This window comes from Neophocaena asiaeorientalis, unplaced genomic scaffold (genome assembly GCF_003031525.2).
Source record: "Neophocaena asiaeorientalis asiaeorientalis breed wild unplaced genomic scaffold, Neophocaena_asiaeorientalis_V1.1 scaffold134, whole genome shotgun sequence".
NCBI lineage: Eukaryota > Metazoa > Chordata > Mammalia > Artiodactyla > Phocoenidae > Neophocaena > Neophocaena asiaeorientalis.
Window position 1 is genome coordinate 13,105,284 of NW_020185339.1, and position 17,770 is coordinate 13,123,053.

A 17,770-nucleotide genomic window follows, 5' to 3' on the forward strand; every position below is an offset into this window, starting at 1 on the left:
CTCCCCAAAACTTAATCATTTGCATTAAAAAGCAGATGAATGGAAAAACTATTCTTTTATCATAATTCAGAATACCTGGGTATAATTACCTTTTCCCCTACCTCACTACTACCTGAGCAGGGCTCCCAACCTAAAATAAGTACTACTGTTTCCACTGGCACAGTTATTAAGCAAGTCTAGCAGAAACCATCTTATCTAAATCAAAACAGACCTGAGGTTAGCTGCAGTTGGTTAAATCAGGAAATCAAATATACACATTATTTTATATTTTACATTATATAATATAAATATATTATATAATATGGTGAGGTGGATGGACCTAGAGTCTGTCAAACAGAGTAAAGTAAGTCAGAAAGAGAAAAATACTGTATGCTATCACATATATATGGAATCTAAAAAAACAAAACAAAACCTAGAAGAACTTAGGGGCAGGACAGTAATAAAGATGCAGACATAGAGAATGGACTTGAGGACATGGGGAGGGGGAAGGGTAAGCTGGGACGAAGTGAGAGAGTGGCAGCATGGACATATATACACTACCAAATGTAAAATAGATAGCTACTGGGAAGCAGCCGCATAGCACAGGGAGATCAGCTCAGTGCTTTGTGACCACGCTAGAGGGGTGGGATAGGGAGGGTGGGAGGGAGAAGCAAGAGGAAGGAGATATGGGGATATATGTATAGCTGATTCACTTTGTTATAAAGCAGAAACTAACACACCACTGTAAAGCAATTATACTCCAATAAAGATGTTAAAAATAAATATGTTAAGTATCATATATATGACTGTTACACACATACACACACACACACACACACACACACACAAACACACACCCCTTAAACATTTTATTTTAGCTTGAGCAAGTAAAAGGGGATGAATTATCCAAACTTAGTGCCAAGGATTTTTTTTTAATGGGGGCTTGATGATTGGAGTGCCATATTTCTTACATAAACCTTATCTAAAATGTATATTTATTTCAAATGGATCAAGGATTTCCATTTTGGGCAACATGGTAGATTAGGTGCCCGGACTGTCTGAATCTAAAATGCTGTATAGGGCTTCCCTGGTGGTGCAGTGGTTAAGAATCTGCCTGCCAATGCAGGGGACATGGGTTCGAGCCCTGGTCTGGGAAGATCCCACATGCCGCAGAGCAACTAAGCCCGTGAGGCACAACTACTGAGCCTGTGCATCTAGAGCCTGTGCTCCGTAATAAGAGAAGCCATGACAATGAGAAGCCCGTGTACCGCGGTGAAGAGTAGCCCCCACTCGCCGCAACTAGAGAAAGCCCGCGCACAGAAACAAAAACCCAACACAGCCAAAAATGAATAAATACATTTACTTTTTTTTAAATGCTGTGTAAATTTTTTTAAAAAATATTTTTAACTTCTTAATTTGGCACAAACATACAGACGCTATGGAAGGTGGCTCTTGACTTTAATGTTACCTCACAGCAATGCTTTGAAAACTACAGAGTGCTGGAGACAGGATACATATTCTGAGACACCCAATACGGAGATGTAATCAAAGAACCTTGCATATAGCTGAAAATCCGAAAGGCATACAACTGAATGAGCAGTAAACCTATGTGGCAGAAGGTGACGGCAAGCAAACTTGCCTTCTTTAATCTTAGTGCTGGTAAAAGAAAGAAAAAAAATCTCCTGTGAGCATTTATAACTACAAGCCAGTTCTTATATGAGTTTGTGGAGAAGGAAAAAGATGAAAAGGGGTGAGAAACATGGAAAACAGATTAAAGGTCTAATGTATGTCTAACTGGAATTATAAACTCCTCATCTCCAATGACCAAGGAAAGAAGGAACAATAGTCATGCCAAAAAGGGCTGCTGCCTCTTGCAGCATATTCACTGTACTAACTGCACCAGATATGTACCCAAGGACAAGGCCATTAAGAAGCTGATCACTGGAAATACAGAAGAGGCATGAGAGGGGCTTCCCTGGTGACACAGTGGTTAAGAATCACCTGCCAAAGCAGGGGACACACATTCGAGCCCTGGTCCAGGAAGACCTCACACGCCGCGGATCAACTAAGCTCATGCACCACAACTACTGAGCCTGCACTCTGGAGCCACAACTACTGAGCCCACGCACCACAACTACTGAAGCCCGTGCCTACAGCTCGTGCTCCGCAACAAGAGAGGCCAACTGCAATAAGAAGCCCACGCACCACAACAAAGAATAGCTCCCGCTCACCATAACTAGAGAAAGCCTGCACGCAGCAACAAAGACCCAATGCAGCCAAAAATAAAAATAAATAAATGAATAAATTTTTTAAATAACTAAATAAAATGAAACATTAAAAGAAAAGAAGAGGTATGAGAGACATTTCTGAAGTGAGAGTCTTTAATACCTACATGGTTTCCAAACTGTATGTGAAACTACACTGCTGTGTGAGTTGTATAACTGAAAACAGGGAAGTCAAGAGTCATGCTAATAAAGCCCAGAAAAACCATAAACCCCATCCTGATTTAGACTTACATGCTGCCTCATGACCTCTGCCAAAGCCCATGTAAGGAGCTGAATCCTTAAGGACTGAAGAAAACCTGTCCTTTGGGGGAAAAAAAGAGAAAATTATACCTTTTAAAACAGTTGTAGAAGGCAAAAATAAAGAAAATAGTAGGCATTACTCAAAGAGATAAAGGTCAAGAATTTAACATAAGTATTCAAAGATATCCTCAGATCCAGGAAGCCCAAAGAATCCCATGTAGGATTATATATAATAAAATAAAATAATGAAGTAGAAGAAAAGAACATCTCAATACATTATATAAAACTGCAGAACACCAAAGGGGGGCAAAAAGGCTTGAAAACAGTCAAATAAAAGATATATACAGGGACTTCCCTGTATATATCCCAGGGTTCAAGCCCTGGTCTGGGAAAATCCCACATGCCGTGGAGCAACTAAGTCCGTGCGCCACAACTACTGAGCCTGCGCTCTAGAGCCCGCGAGCCACAACTATTGAGCCCACATGCCATAACTACTGAAGCCCACGTGCCTAGAGCCCGTGCTCCACAACAAGAGAAGCTGCCGCAATGAGAAGCCCATGCACCTCAAAGAAGGGTAACCCCTGCTCGCTGCAACTGGAGGAAGCCCGCATGCAGCAATGAAGAGCCAATGCAGTCAAAAATAAATAAATAAATAAAAATAAATAAAAGATATATGCAAAGAAAGGGCAATTATACTTCTCAACAGTGACACTGACAGTCAAAAGACATGAATAACAACCTCAATGTAATGAGAAAACTTAGAATTCTACACACAGAGACATCAGAGAAATTATCTTTCAAGAACAGGGATATTTCAATATAAATACATCTTCAGATAACAAACAAAAAAGTGTCCTTTTCACTAAAAGACTTTCACTAAAGAAAATTCTAAAGGATGTACTTCAGGTAGAAAAAAATTACCTCATAGGGAAGGTCTCAAATACAAAAAGGGATAATGAACCAAGAAAAGAGTAAATAAATTTAAATAAAGATTGACTACCTAAAACAATAATTTGTCTATAAATATGTATGTATGCAGGAGAGAAATATTCCAAAACTATAACAATAGAGAATGGTGTTCCAGGTTGGGAGGACAATCAGAGCATTTTAAAATTATGTTATTCAGGAACAGGTTAAAGATACTGATTTAGATTTTTCCTTAAAAAAAAGGATACATATTAAAATATACAGATAAAAACACTAAAAGAATAAAGAATATATTAACTTATAAATAAGCATGCATGTGTGCAAGATGCTGTGGGGTGGGATGGAATGAGAAGAAAGCATGCTCAATGAAGGCATTACACACATAGCTCAACACAAAAAACCGGAAGAATGGGAGAAGGGGGGAGTAGGACAAACATAAGAACTACAGGCAAAGACAGAAATAAATCCAAATCTAAGAGCAATCACAAAAGACTGAAATTCTCCAGTAAAAAAAATAAAGATTATCAATCAGAACAAAAACACAAGTCAACCATACCCTATTTACAAAATACAAACCAAAACACAGAACCAATGAAAAACTAACAAATGGAAAATACTAACAATCAAAAGGAAGCTAGAATAGCTACATTAATCCAAGCAAATAGCCAACAACAGTAATAAAGCCATAAGGCTAAAAATGTCTTTACGCAGAAAGCCTTTTCATAATGATAAAAAAGTTCAATTCAACAAAAAGAACAATTCTAAATCTGTAAGTACTTAATAACATAGCCTCAAAATAAATAAAATAAAAATTAACGTATCTACAACAAAGAGAAACTGACAAACCTACTACTATGTGAGAGACATTAACATGCCTTTCTCAGTAGAGAAACTGACAGAAAAGTTCCAAAATAAAACCAAACCAAAATCCAAAACAAAATATAGACAGGCAAACATTAAAGATGTGAATTGAACAATTAATAAGCTCATGGACATATTATATAGCATTGTAATAAAAAACTGGAGAATTCACATTCTTTCCAAATGCACATGGAACATTTATGAAAACTAGCTATATACTAGGTCTTAAAATTAGTCTCTCAAATTTTATTATGGTCTCTGACCATAATGAAATCAACTTAGAACTGCATAATAAAAGTTTTCATTTTAAAAGTTATATATTTTGAAATTAAGTATACACTTCTAAATAATTCATGGAGCAAATAAGAATTTTTTAAATGAACAAAACCAAGAATATTATATATCAAAACATGTGGGGAAGCAGGTAAGAAGGCAAATTTACTTAAAGGCAAATTTACAGACTAAAAATCCAAATTTAAAAGTCTTTTTTAAAAGGTCAGCAAAAAACAGCCCTAAAAATTCTGAGAAAGTAGAAAGAAATAATAAACAGCAGGACTTAGAAGTATGAAAACATTTACAAAAAAGATGATCAACAGAGTCAAAAGCTCATTCTTTAAAACAATGATTAATATGATAATCCTCTGAAAAAACTATTTGAGTAAAAAAAAACAAACTAAAAAAATAAAAGGGGAACATCATTACAGATGCTATAGAGATTCAACTGATAAGAGGATATTATGGACAATTTTACAGCAATAAATTTGAATTAGGAATATTTTGAAAAAATACAGAAAATACAATCTGTTAAAAATGATTCAAAAAGAAATGACTCATACTTTCTGATTTCAAAACTTACAAGGGCTTCCCTGGTGGCGCAGTGGTTGAGAGTCCTCCTGCCGATGCAGGGGACACGGGTTCGTACCCCGGTCGGGGAAGATCCCACATGCCGCGGAGTGGCTGGGCCCATGAGCCACGGCTGCTGGGCCTGCGCGTCCGGAGCCTGTGCTCCGCAACAGGAGAGGCCACAGCAGTGAGAGGCCCGCGTACCGCAAAAAAAAACAAAAAAACTTACTACTACAAAGCTACCATCATCAAGCATCAAATAAGCAAGTGTGGTACTGACAAAGAGATCAAATGGAACAGAATTGAGAATCTAGAAATAAACCCATACATTTTTAGTCAACTGATTTTCAACAAGAAACAACTCTATGAGTTGCCTAGACAACTCAATGTGGAAAGAATAGTCTCTTCAACAACTGGTGCTGGGACAACTGGATTTCCAACTATAAAATAATGAGGTGGGACCTCTGCCTCACTATACACAAAAATTAACTCAAAATGGATCAAGGACCTATATTTAAGAGTTAGGAATCATAAAACTCTTAGCAGAGAACATAAATTTTCATGACTTTAAATTAGGCAAAAGTTTCTTTCACATGATACCAAAATCACAAGCAGGGCTTCCACAGTGGCGCAGTGGTTAAGAATCCACCTGCCAATGCAGGGGACATGGGTTTGAGCCCTGGTCCGGGAAGATACCACATGCGGCAGAGCAACTAAGCCTGTGCACCACAACTACTGAGCCTGCGCTCTAGAGTTCGTGAGCCACAACTACTAAGCCCGAGTGCCACAACTACTGAAGCCCGTGCACCTCGAGCCCGTGCTCTGCAACAAAAGAAGCCACCCAATGAGAAGCCCGCACACGGCAACAAAGAGTAGCCCCCGCACAGCAACAAAGACCCAACGCAGCCAAAAATAAAAATATAAATTAAAAAAAAAAAATCACAAGCAACAAGAGAAAAAACAGACAAGCTGCACTTCATCAAAATAAAAAGCTTTTGTGCTTCAAAGGACATTATCAATAAAGTAGAAGGACAATCCAAAGAATGGGAAAAAATATTTGAAAATCATATATCTGAAAAGAGTCTAACATCCAGAATATATAATGAAATCTTACAGCTCAACAATAAAAAAAATCCAGGGCCTTCCCTGGTGGTGCAGTGGTTAAGAATCCACCTGCCAATGCAGGGGGCATGGGATCGAGCCCTGGTCCGGGAATATCCCACATGCCGTGGAACAACTAAGCCCATGTGGCACAACTACTGAGCCTGCACTCTAGAGCCCGTGAGCCACAACTACTGAAGCCCATGCACCTAGAGCCTGTGCTCGGCAACAAGAGAAGCCACCACAATGAAAAGCCCACACACTGCAATGAAGAGTGGCCCCTGCTCGCCGCAACTAGAGAAAGCCTGCACGCAGCAATGAAGACCCAACACAGCCAAAAATTAAAAAAAAAAATATATATATATACAATTTTAAAATGGACAAAATATTTGAATAGACATTTCTCCAAAGAAGATAAACAAATGGCCAAAACAACTGAAAAGATGCTCAACATCATTAGTCATTAGGAAAATGCAAATTAAAACCACAATAAGATTCCACTTCACACCCTCTAAGATGGCTATAATCAAAAACACAGACAACAGTAAACGTTGGCAAGGATGTGGAGAAACACCCTCATACACTGCTTCTGGGACCATAAAATGATGTAACTGAGTTGGAAAACAGGTAGGTAGATCCTAAAAAGGTTAAACATAATAGCCACCGCAATAAGACCATATGACCCAGGAGGCCCACTCCTATGTATACACCCCCAAAATTTGAAAACATATGTGCACACAGAACTTGTACATGGACGTTCACAACAGCATTATTCATAACCGCCAAAAAATGGAAACCATACAAATATGCATCAACTGATTAATGTATAAACAAAATGTGGTATACCCACACAATGGAATTGTATTCCATCATAAAAAGGAATGAAGTGCTAACACTAGTGACAACATGTATGAACTTTGAAAACATCACACTAAGTGAAAGATACCAGGCAAAAAAGGCCATATATGACTCCATTTATAGGAAATGCCCAGAACAGAAAACTCTGTAGAGACAGAAAGCAGATTACTGGTTGTCAGGGGATGAGGGAAGGGAGAACGGGGAGTGACTGCTAATGGGTATGGGGTTTCTTTTTGGGATGACAGAAATGTTCTGGAAATAGTGGTGACAGTTATAAAACTTTGTGATTATTCTTTAGAAAAAAAAAACTGAATTTTACACTTTAAAGGGGTGAATTTTACGGTATGTGAATTATACATCAATTTTTAAAAGACAAATCAACTGACCATTTAAAAGAGAGAACCTGGGCTTCCCTGGTGGCGCAGTGGTTGGGAATCAGCCTGCCAATGCAGGGGACACAGGTTCTTGCCCTGGTCCGGTAGGATCCCACACGCTGCAGAGCAACTAAGCCTGTGCGCCACAACTGTTGAGCTTGCGCTCTGGAGCCTGCAAGCCACAACTACTGAACCTGCGTGCTGCAACTGCTGAAGTCTGTGCACCTAAAGCCCGTGCTCCACAAGAGAAGCCACTACAATAAGAAGCCCGCACTCTGCAACAAAGAGTGGCCCCTGCTCACCACAGCTAGAGAAAGCCCACACGCAGCAGCGAGGACCCAACGCAGCCAAATAAATAAATTAATTAAATAAAATAAAGAAAGAAATAGAAAAATAAATAAATAAATAAAATAAAAGAGAGAACCTGAATAGATGAATAATCATTTAAAAAATTAAGCAGCTGGGCTTCCCTGGTGGCGCAGTGGTTGAGAGTCCGCCTGCCAATGCAGGGGACACGGGTTCGTGCCCCAGTCCGGGAAGATCCCACATGCCGTGGAGCCTGCGCGTCCAGAGCCTGTGCTCTGCAACGGGAGAGGCCACAACAGTGAGAGGCCCGCGTACCGCAAAAAAAAGAAAAAAAGAAAAAAATTAAGCAGCCATAGTTTAAAATCTTTCCACTAAAAAAGTATCAAGCCCAGATTTTCTTATGGGTAAGTCCTACCAAATAGTCATGGAACAACAAATAATTACAACCTTAAACAAATTCTTCTAGAGAACAGTAAAAAAGGATAACACTTTCTAAATCATATCAAAATCCAAACAGCACAAAGGGTGCCAAGACCGTTCAGTGGGGGAAGAAACAGTCTTTTCAACAAATGGTGCTGGGAAAACTGTATATCCACACACAAAAGAATAAACTTGGACCCTTACCTTACACCATATATAGAAATTAACTCAAAATGGATTAAAGACCTAAACATAAGACCTAAAAACTATAAAATTTTTTGAAGAAAACAGAATAAAAGCTTCATGATATTGCATTTGGCAACGGTTTCCTGGACATAACATCAAAGCCACAGACAACAAAAGTAAAAACAGATAAACTGGACTACATCAAAATTAAAACCTTCTGTGCATCAAAGGAAACAACAGAATGAAAAGGTAGCCTATGGAATGGGAGAAGATCCTTGCAAATCGTATCTCTGATAAGAGGTTAATATCCAGACTACATAAAGAACTCCTACAACTCAGCATAACAACAACAAAAACAAATAACCCAATTTAAAAATGGGCAAGGGACTTGATTAGACATTTCGCCAAAGAAAATGTATAAATGGCCAACAAGAACATGAAAAGATATTCGACATCACTAGTCCCTAGGGAAATGCAAATCAAAACTACAATGAGCTATTACTTCTCACCCTTAGGATGGCTACTATCAAAAAAACAGGAAATTGGGGGGAAAAAAAAAAACAAAGTGCTGGCAAGGATGTGGAGAAACTGGAACCCTTGTGCATTGCTGGTATAAGGTAAATGGTACAGCTGCTGTGAAAAACAGGAAGATGGTTCCTCAAAACATTAATAATAAAATTACCATTTGATCCAGCAATACTGCTTCTGGTTATATATCCAGAAGAACTGAAGCAGAGTCTCAAAGAGATATTTGCACGTCCCGTCCAAGTTCGTAGCAGCATTATTCAGAATAGTCAAAAGGTGAAAGCAACATAACTTTCCATTGACAGAAGAATGGATAACAAAATGTTTTATACATACAGTGGTATATTATTCAGCCTTAAAAAAGAAATTTTGGACACATGCTACAACATGAATGAACTTGGATGAACTAAGTGAAATAAGCCAGGCACAAAAAGATAATAAAAATACTGTATGGTTTCACTTATAAGAGGTAACTAGAGCAGCCAGACGCATAAAAAGAAAAGTAGAGTGGTGTCTGTCAGGGGACATGGGGAGGGGGAAATGTGGAAGAGTTTTTTATTGGGCACAGAGTTTCAGTTTTGCAAAAAGTTCTGCAGACTGGTTGAACAATGTAAATATACTTAACACTAACTACTTTAAAATGATTAAGAATGTAAATTTTATGTAAGGTGTATTTTACTACAATTTTTAAAAAATTATAATCATTAAAAGATTTTTTAAAAAATCCAACCAGGACAATATGAAAAAAGAAAATTACAGGCTAGACTCATGTACACTGATGTAAAAAACAATCCTATACAAAGCATAAGCAAATCAATCCAGTAATTTATAAAAAAGATAATCCAGCGTGACTAAATTGGGTTTATCCCAGGAATGCTTAGTTAGCCTAATTTGAAAATCAAGGTAACTGACCACATTAACAGGTTAAGGGGAAAAACATTTGATCATTCTGAGTTACAGAAAAGCCTATCAATACAGCTTAACATCTATTCGTGATTTAAAACAATCAAAATACAACCCTTAACAAGCTAAGAATACAATGAAACCTCCTTAACTTGATAAAGGAGGGTTTTTTCTCTTAAAAAAAAATTACAAGTGTAATTTTATTTTAATTTTATTGAAATATAGTCGACTTATAACGTTAATTTCTGCTATACAGCAAAGTGACTGAGTTATTTTTTTTATATTTTCTTCCATTATGCTTTATCCCAGGATATTGAATATAGTTCCCTGTGCGATATATACAGTAGGACCTTGCTGTTTATCCATCCTATATATAATAGTTTGCATCTGCTAATCCCGAACTCCCACTCCTTCCCTCTCCCACCTGCTCTCCCTACTGGCAACCACAAGTCTGTCCTCTGTATCTGAGTCTGTTTCTGTTTCGTAGATGAGTTCATCTATGTAATATTTTAGATTCCACATATAAGTGATATCCTGCAGTATTTGTCTTTCTTTTTTTGACTTACTCCACTTAGTATGATAATCATTAGTTCCATCCATGCTGCTGCAAATGGCATTATTTCCTTCTTTTGTATGGCTGAGTAGTATTCCATTGTGTATATATATATATATATATATACACACATCACTTCTTATCCATTCATCTGTTGGACATTTAGGTTGTTTCCGTGTCTTGGCTACCGTAAACAGTGCTGCTATGAACATAGAGGTTCATGTATCTTTTCGAATTATAGCTTTGTCTGGGTATATGCCCAGGAGTGGGATTGCTGGATCATCTGGCAACTCTATTTTTCGTTTTTTGAGGAATCTCCATACTGTTTTCTACAGTGGCTATATCAATTTACATTCCCACCAACAGTGTAACAGGGTTCCCTTTTCTCCACATCCTCTCCAGCATTTGTTATTTGTAGACTTTTTAATGATGGCCATTCTGACTGGTGTGAGGTGGTACCTCACTATAGTTTTGATTTGCATTTTTCTAATAATTAGCAATGCTGAGCATCTTTTCATGTGCCTACTGGCCGTGTGCATGTCTTCTTTGGAGAAATGTCTATTTAGGTCTTTTGCCCATTTTTTGATTGGGTTGTTTTTTTTGTTATTGAATCTATAAGTGTAATTTTAAATGGTAACATTTGAAAGCATTTCCTTTGAGATCAGAAACAAGACAGGAAACAAAACCATGAGTATCTGAAGCTATCTAAGAAAGTACAGTAATAATTCAGAGGTAGACAAACAGACCAAAGATACAGAAGAAAGAGTACAGAAAGGAAACCACCCATATATGAAAACTTGATTTATGAAACAGAGAATTTTGCATATCAGGAAGGAAATGAAGAACTATTTCAATAAACAGTGCTGGAATAACCAATAATCCATACAGAAAGAATCAATTCACAATCCATACCTCTCACAAAAATCAATTACTGAGAGATTAAAGAATTAAATGTAGGGCTTCCTTGGTGGCGCAGTGGTTGAGAGTCCGCCTGCCGATGCAGGGGACGCGGCTTCGTGTCCGGGTCTGGGAAGATCCCACATTCCGCGGAGAGGCTGGGCCCGTAAGCCATGGCCGCTGAGCCTGCGCGTCCGGAGCCTGTGCTCCGCAACGGGAGAGGCCACAGCAGTGAGAGGCCCGCGTACCGCAAAAAAAAGAATTAAATGTAAAAAATATAACCATAAAGCTTTTAGTTGATAGAGAAGAATATCTTTATGACCTCTGAATAGGAAAAGATTAAGATAAACTATAAAGAAAAAAGACACATATATTTAACTATATTAAAGTTAAGGACTATTATGAGGTACATATGTAAACCAATTATATTCTATTGTGTTTGGGAGGAAAGGGTACAGCTTATAGAGAATGTCATCAAAAGTTATCAAGGTATACATGAAATATGTCAACTAACCAACTGAATTCAAAGATCAAATGTTTTAATCTTTTAATTTCCCTCCATATTTTAAAAATAATTCAATTGAGCAATCATGTCAAAGCCAGTAGACTATATGAACAAAATAATATAATGCTAATGTAACATAGAGCTGTCAATGTTCCAACTACTTCACATCTTAAATATTATATTTATAGTGTCACTTAAGATCAACATGTTATTGTAGGGACTTGGAAATAAGAATTTAAAAAGAAACACTCTCATGGTTCAGTAAGTGTCTGCATCAACATTTGTGTCTGTATCTCATTGCAAATATTAGCAATGATGCCCGTGGTAAAATCTAAATAGTGTTTCAGGTAAGTGGGATGTTTCTTTGACCTTTCCCACTGCTCCTTCAATCATATTTTTTACCAAAATCCAGAACCTATCTTTGGATGCTTCAGGGAAGAAACAGGTAATATATTAAGATAAGATAGCCCTTGGAGAAATAGTAAGGACTTTTAAAAAAGAAGAAGAAATGGAGCAAATAGACAACATATTCTTAGGACTTCCAAATAATTCTGAAATTAAAAATGGAAAAGAAATAAACGCAATTACAAGGAACACCTCATGCACTTGGGAAACTATTAACACTGTATATATGACTGAAAGGAATGAGTTGGAAAGAACATTTATCCCAAGATAAATTTTTTTAACAATATGAAGGTATATGACCACCAAGGAAAATAAATCCATTCCCATTTCATCCACCATCAAAAACATCCTTCCCTTTACCCAAAACACACACATATATATACAAGATAAATGTTTTCAACCTAAACTGTAAGTCTCTGGCTCACATGAAAACAAAACGATTTTAACCACACACAAGCTCCAGCACTCAGACTTGTAGTTTCTACATGCTGCCCACACAGCACTTTGTGAGCATGTGATTACGAGGAATGATGCACAATCACACCACATTCCTTCCCTCAGCTCACACATCAAGAACTTGCCCTCTCAGCTGCATTCTTCTCCAAACAGCCATGGTCACCTTAGCAACCCTATGCTCCTTATATGGACAGCTGCTCCATTTAAAGTCAGCCCTTCTTGGCAGGGAATATGCTTGTTCTTCAAATTGGGGGAGAGAGGAGAGGTTTTCCTTTCAATACACATTGCAGGGGTTGATTTAACTTGATCAGCACTTTTGTTCTGCGGCAGCAATTTGTGTCGAGTTTCAACCTATTTTGAGGTTTTCTTTCTTTTATGTTTTTTTTAATCTAAAAGCAAATGGCTAAAAAATAAAATCAAGGAAGCTCATATGGAATTCTAAGGAAGAATGGAACATGAAACAAAAATGTATCTGAAATAACTGTATTCTTTTATAAAATGATGAAGCTATCCACATTTTTGAACGTTAAAATTTACTTAAATTGAACTGTAACATCTGAAGCCTTAATATATAAGAAATCAGTCAGAAGACCTGTCATAGCCTATTTCTGAACAACAAAAACATTGCTAAGCTTAGAAGTGCTATGACTCCAATCTATTTAATAGATTATGAGTTGATCTGTATCCCTTTATCCCACCATCTACATGTGAAATCTTTCCACAGGCTCAAAAGTAAACTAGGTATTGAGACCAAATGATTAGTATATCTGAGGATTCTCCAGACTTAGAATGACCTAGGATAGCACTGGATTACTCAAAACCAATCTTGATCTGTGCTTGTACCACTAAAGCTGGGTCTGAACCAAAGTAAGTCTCTCAGGATGAAAGATACAGGTTTATAATACAGTTTGCCTGATTTTCATACTGCAAACAAATTATTTGGGAGGGAGGGATTACCGTATTCTGAAATAATATGAGATCAAACTGCTTGTTCCATACCCGCAAAAGGATTCTAATCCCCACTTGTTAAAATTAAACGCCTAATTTTTAAGTATAGTTAACAGGCATGTTCAAAACTAAAAAAATTTAAATTTATGGTATTTGTTATAAGTTGGAAAGTTTATGAAATAATTTTCTATATAACTGATGGACAAAATCCATATTAATTTATTAAGTGCTGTTTCAGTGAATGTTAAGGTTAAGTGAATACCATCTACATTACTTATTGGTTTTATTTTTGTTTGTATGTGTGTTTTTTTCTCTTTTTTTTTTTTTTGGTACGCAGGCCTCTCACTGCTGTGGCCTTTCCCGTTGCGGACCACAGTCCCCGGACGCGCAGGCTCAGCGGCCACGGCTCACGGGCCCAGCCACTCCGCGGCACGTGGGATCCTCCTGGACCGGGGCAAGAACCTGCGTCCCCCGCATTGGCAGGCGGACTCTCAACCACTGCGCCACCAGGGAAGCCCCTGTATGTGTGTTTTTTAAACTTCTCAGGCTGTGAGGTTCTTTTTGGTTAGAAACATTTCTTTCATGTTAAAACTATCCTTGTAATTACATCTTCTATATAGAGCAAAATATCCATTGATAGGGTGGCAGTGTAGATTAGTAAAAAGAATCTAAAGCTAATTCTGCTACTGGTTTCCTCATTTGTAAAATGATAATACTATCTGTCCTACTTACGGCATGTGTTAACATAACCAAGTAAAAATCATGAAATTATTATGCCATACAAAATACTCAAAAATTTAAGAAATCAGAGAAAGGGACTATGTTACCTGAATTGTTATTTTTAAAAAGAGTGGGGAGTATTCAACAATGCATGGGATACCAAATCAATATCAAGAGGGTCCAGTCTTCCCAGCAAAGATTTTACAAATACTTAAGTGTTGACATGTAAATAACTACTTCTTTCAAAAAGCCTCAACACTGGCTTTTAGCAAATGTGAATTCCCTTACCCTTTTCCATTCCACTACTACTGAATCAGTTCCACATGTCTGCCTGGCCTCCAGAACTAAGTGCCCCTAAGATCCTCCTTCCACAAAAAGAAACTGCTCCCAGAAAGTACCTTGTTAGCTTTTTCGACCTGATAGAAGCCCATCCCTGATCTGATCAGTGCTGTCATTATCCTCCTTAATGTAATGTCAGGGCCCACTTTATCCTCTCCTAGGAGTTTTCCCCTCTCCCCTCTTCTCGACTACAAGGCATATCACCACCACAGACTTGGACATTCTAAAGTTCCCACTTTCTGACAATTTCTAGTTAGGGGATCCAAGAGAAGTTACTTCTGCTGATACTGTGCTTACCATAGATGAAACTGTCTTTCTGCATCCCAAATTTAGAATCTTGCATTTGTACTGTTCTTACTCTGTGTTAGATTCAGTGATGGAAATTCACAGAACATGATTCTGCTTCAGTGAAGTAATAGAAAGAAATAAGATGAACGTTCATATATAATTTAATGGAGAAATTAACAAGCAACAGATAATGGGGAGGTTCTATTAACATTACTGGTATTATCTTTCAACCATAAGGCTTTTTACCAGCTAACACTGAGACCTAAGCATTTTAATATATTGTTTCTAGACAAAAAATATGTTTTTGTTAGGCCCTACAGTTCTTTTCTTTGACTGTTCTAACAGACTCCTAGATAGACAGCCTTCTAAACAGATGTTTATATTTCCTCTAATCTTCCACAGGATCTAATTCGCATTCCTCAACTTCAATTCTAATATTAAGAAATAAGCACAAATTGACCTTTTCTTAAATGCTCATTTTATGTGCCTTACACATTTAAGAAATTTTACATTTAATAGCTTCGTTTTAATAAACAACCTGGAATACAATGTACCAGATGGACAAAACAAATTAGAAAAACACTCAGCAACATGGCCAGATCTTAGAAAAAAATAAGACAGAGGAGGATGGAGGGGACTATAAGAATTAGATTAAGACCTAATGTATAATTAAAACACAGGCACATAAAATAATAAAACCTTTTATAAGATATAAACAAAACGATACACACCAAACACATTTAAAGGTCATTTGTATAGGGACTAGTTATAAAAGAAAATGGAAGAACAGTCCTTTAACGAACCAGTGATAAATGGGTATGACACAAACTGAGGAATATCATTAACTCAATACGCCTGTACTTGAGGTTAAAAACTGGTACTTCAATATTGGAGAAGATAATCATGTGACTGTTTAGATACCTGGCCTTTCTCCCATCTATGGAATTCTTTCTGCTTTATTTAAATCCATGGTTGTCTGTGGGACCTTATCATCACCCTGACACTTCAGGCCATGTTCCCATTTGAGTATAGTAGTATTTTGTAAGGATTACTTTTTCTTCAACTCTCAGCTTGATATTTTTCTTTTTAAATGGCACTCCAAAACAAGGTACAATAGCTAGTATAAAAAGATGCAAATTTTGTGCATTTTAAATTCTGCATGCATCTAAATTACATTGTGTCTCATAAGCAGCAACATGTTTTGAGATACAATTTTGGACTAGTTAACATGAAATTCTCTGCATTTCTTTACTCCTTTGTCTTTGAACTGTCAATAGTGGATACCAGAAGTTAAACCTGTATTACACAACTATGGTAGGGTTAAGGGGGAATTCCCCCAGCTTAGCAACAGTGGAGAGCTAGAGCTGCTACCACCTCACAGTCCAAAGGGTAAAGGGAAGTGTGGCTACTGGGACCTAGAAGAATAGTGGCAGGAGAGGGCCTCTTGACAGAGGTAAAAACAACAACAACAAACTGGTACTTCAGACAAAGCCATCCTCTTTCATAACAAACAAAGCTGCCCCAAATTTTAAACAGTAATTTTTAAAATTGTGATAAAATATACATAACATAAAATTTACCATTTCAGCCATTTTTAAGTGTAGGGTTAACAATAATTTAAGTTGTCATTGTCCCTTTAATACCTTTAACTGTGTAGCAGGGTAATACTATATAAACGTGAATAATCTTTTTTAGATTATTTTCTACTCTAAAAAAATTATGAAAGCACCTGGTATGTACAAAAATATATATTTATTGAACAGGTACAGGGGAACCCTAAGGGTACAGACAATATAATTCATCATCATTGTATCATAACATACATTGTACTGATGTCTGAGATTTACATTTTATTTGCCAAAAGAACAGTGACAAAGATGTAACAGATCAAGTTCACTAAGATTAAATTTTTTGAAGTTTTTGTTTTTACTTTAAGCATTGTGGTCCAGGAAAAGAAGGATCTGGATTTCTCCTGAAGTAATGCCTTTGAGTAGTGCCCTGGAAGATCAGATAGTGCTATACACAGGTTCTAGGATCCCCTCCCTTAACCCCCTGTTAAGTAGAAGAAAAAAATAGGGCAAAAGAGTTTCACGAGAAACTTGTAAATGAAAACTTGGAAATTTGCTCTCCCTTCCTCCTTACCAGCTAGTGGGTCCCCTTTATTTTAACGCTTTATTTTCAGTTATCAGGATAAAAACTGACTTGATTAACTAAATCTGTGGCAGTTTCAAAAGCAGGTGGAAAAATTGTGTTTGAGGGTGAATGTTACCCTCAGGACATAGGATACTGAAAAAGGAGAAAAAATAAGAAAGTTATTGATCTGAATAATTCACTTTATAAGCATTTCCAGTTGACAGATTGAATTACTCTGCAAGGACCACTACTACCTATGCCAAAAGTTCCTGAGAAAACTTAACCAAAGTAAGCTCTTAATGCTGCCAAGCAATTGATTTTAAGTATCTGGCATAGGGTAGGCAAACTGATAAGGAAATTTTACTATCTACTCACTTGAACATTTCATCCTTCAAAAGTTTAAAGAGAATAATAATGTACATCAATGATGATTTAAAATCCATTGTCAAGGTGATCATTCAGGATATTTTCTTTAATACTACCTGTTACTCAATCTTTTATTATCTAGCTGGTAGGAAGTATTCCACTTTTTAAACTAAATTAAGGAGCTACACAATTTCCATAGGTGGAAGCATTGCAAAATAATCTCCTTTAACTTAAAGCCTCTAAGAGAGCTTCTATGAACCCACTACTCCCTAATGTCACTTAGATAGTACTATCCATTGAAGTAAAAGGTAAATGGGCCCCAATGAAAGAAAAGAACTTTTTTCTCAAAATG

At 37.1% G+C, this 17,770-nt stretch overlaps 1 protein-coding gene across 3 annotated transcripts in view; it reads right to left on the reverse strand.

The window, feature by feature from the left end:
• The window catches only part of FRS2 (fibroblast growth factor receptor substrate 2), a 116,902-nt gene that overhangs the window by 54,492 nt on the left and 44,640 nt on the right, over window positions 1-17,770 (reverse strand). Inside the window, exon 4 of one of the 3 annotated variants that reach the window (XM_024736646.1) lies at window positions 2,496-2,565. The exons of the other annotated variants lie outside the window; for them this stretch is intronic. The gene's annotated coding sequence lies outside the window, so the exon portion shown is untranslated. The remainder of the gene's footprint in view (window positions 1-2,495; window positions 2,566-17,770) is intronic. 3 annotated transcript variants of the gene reach the window in all.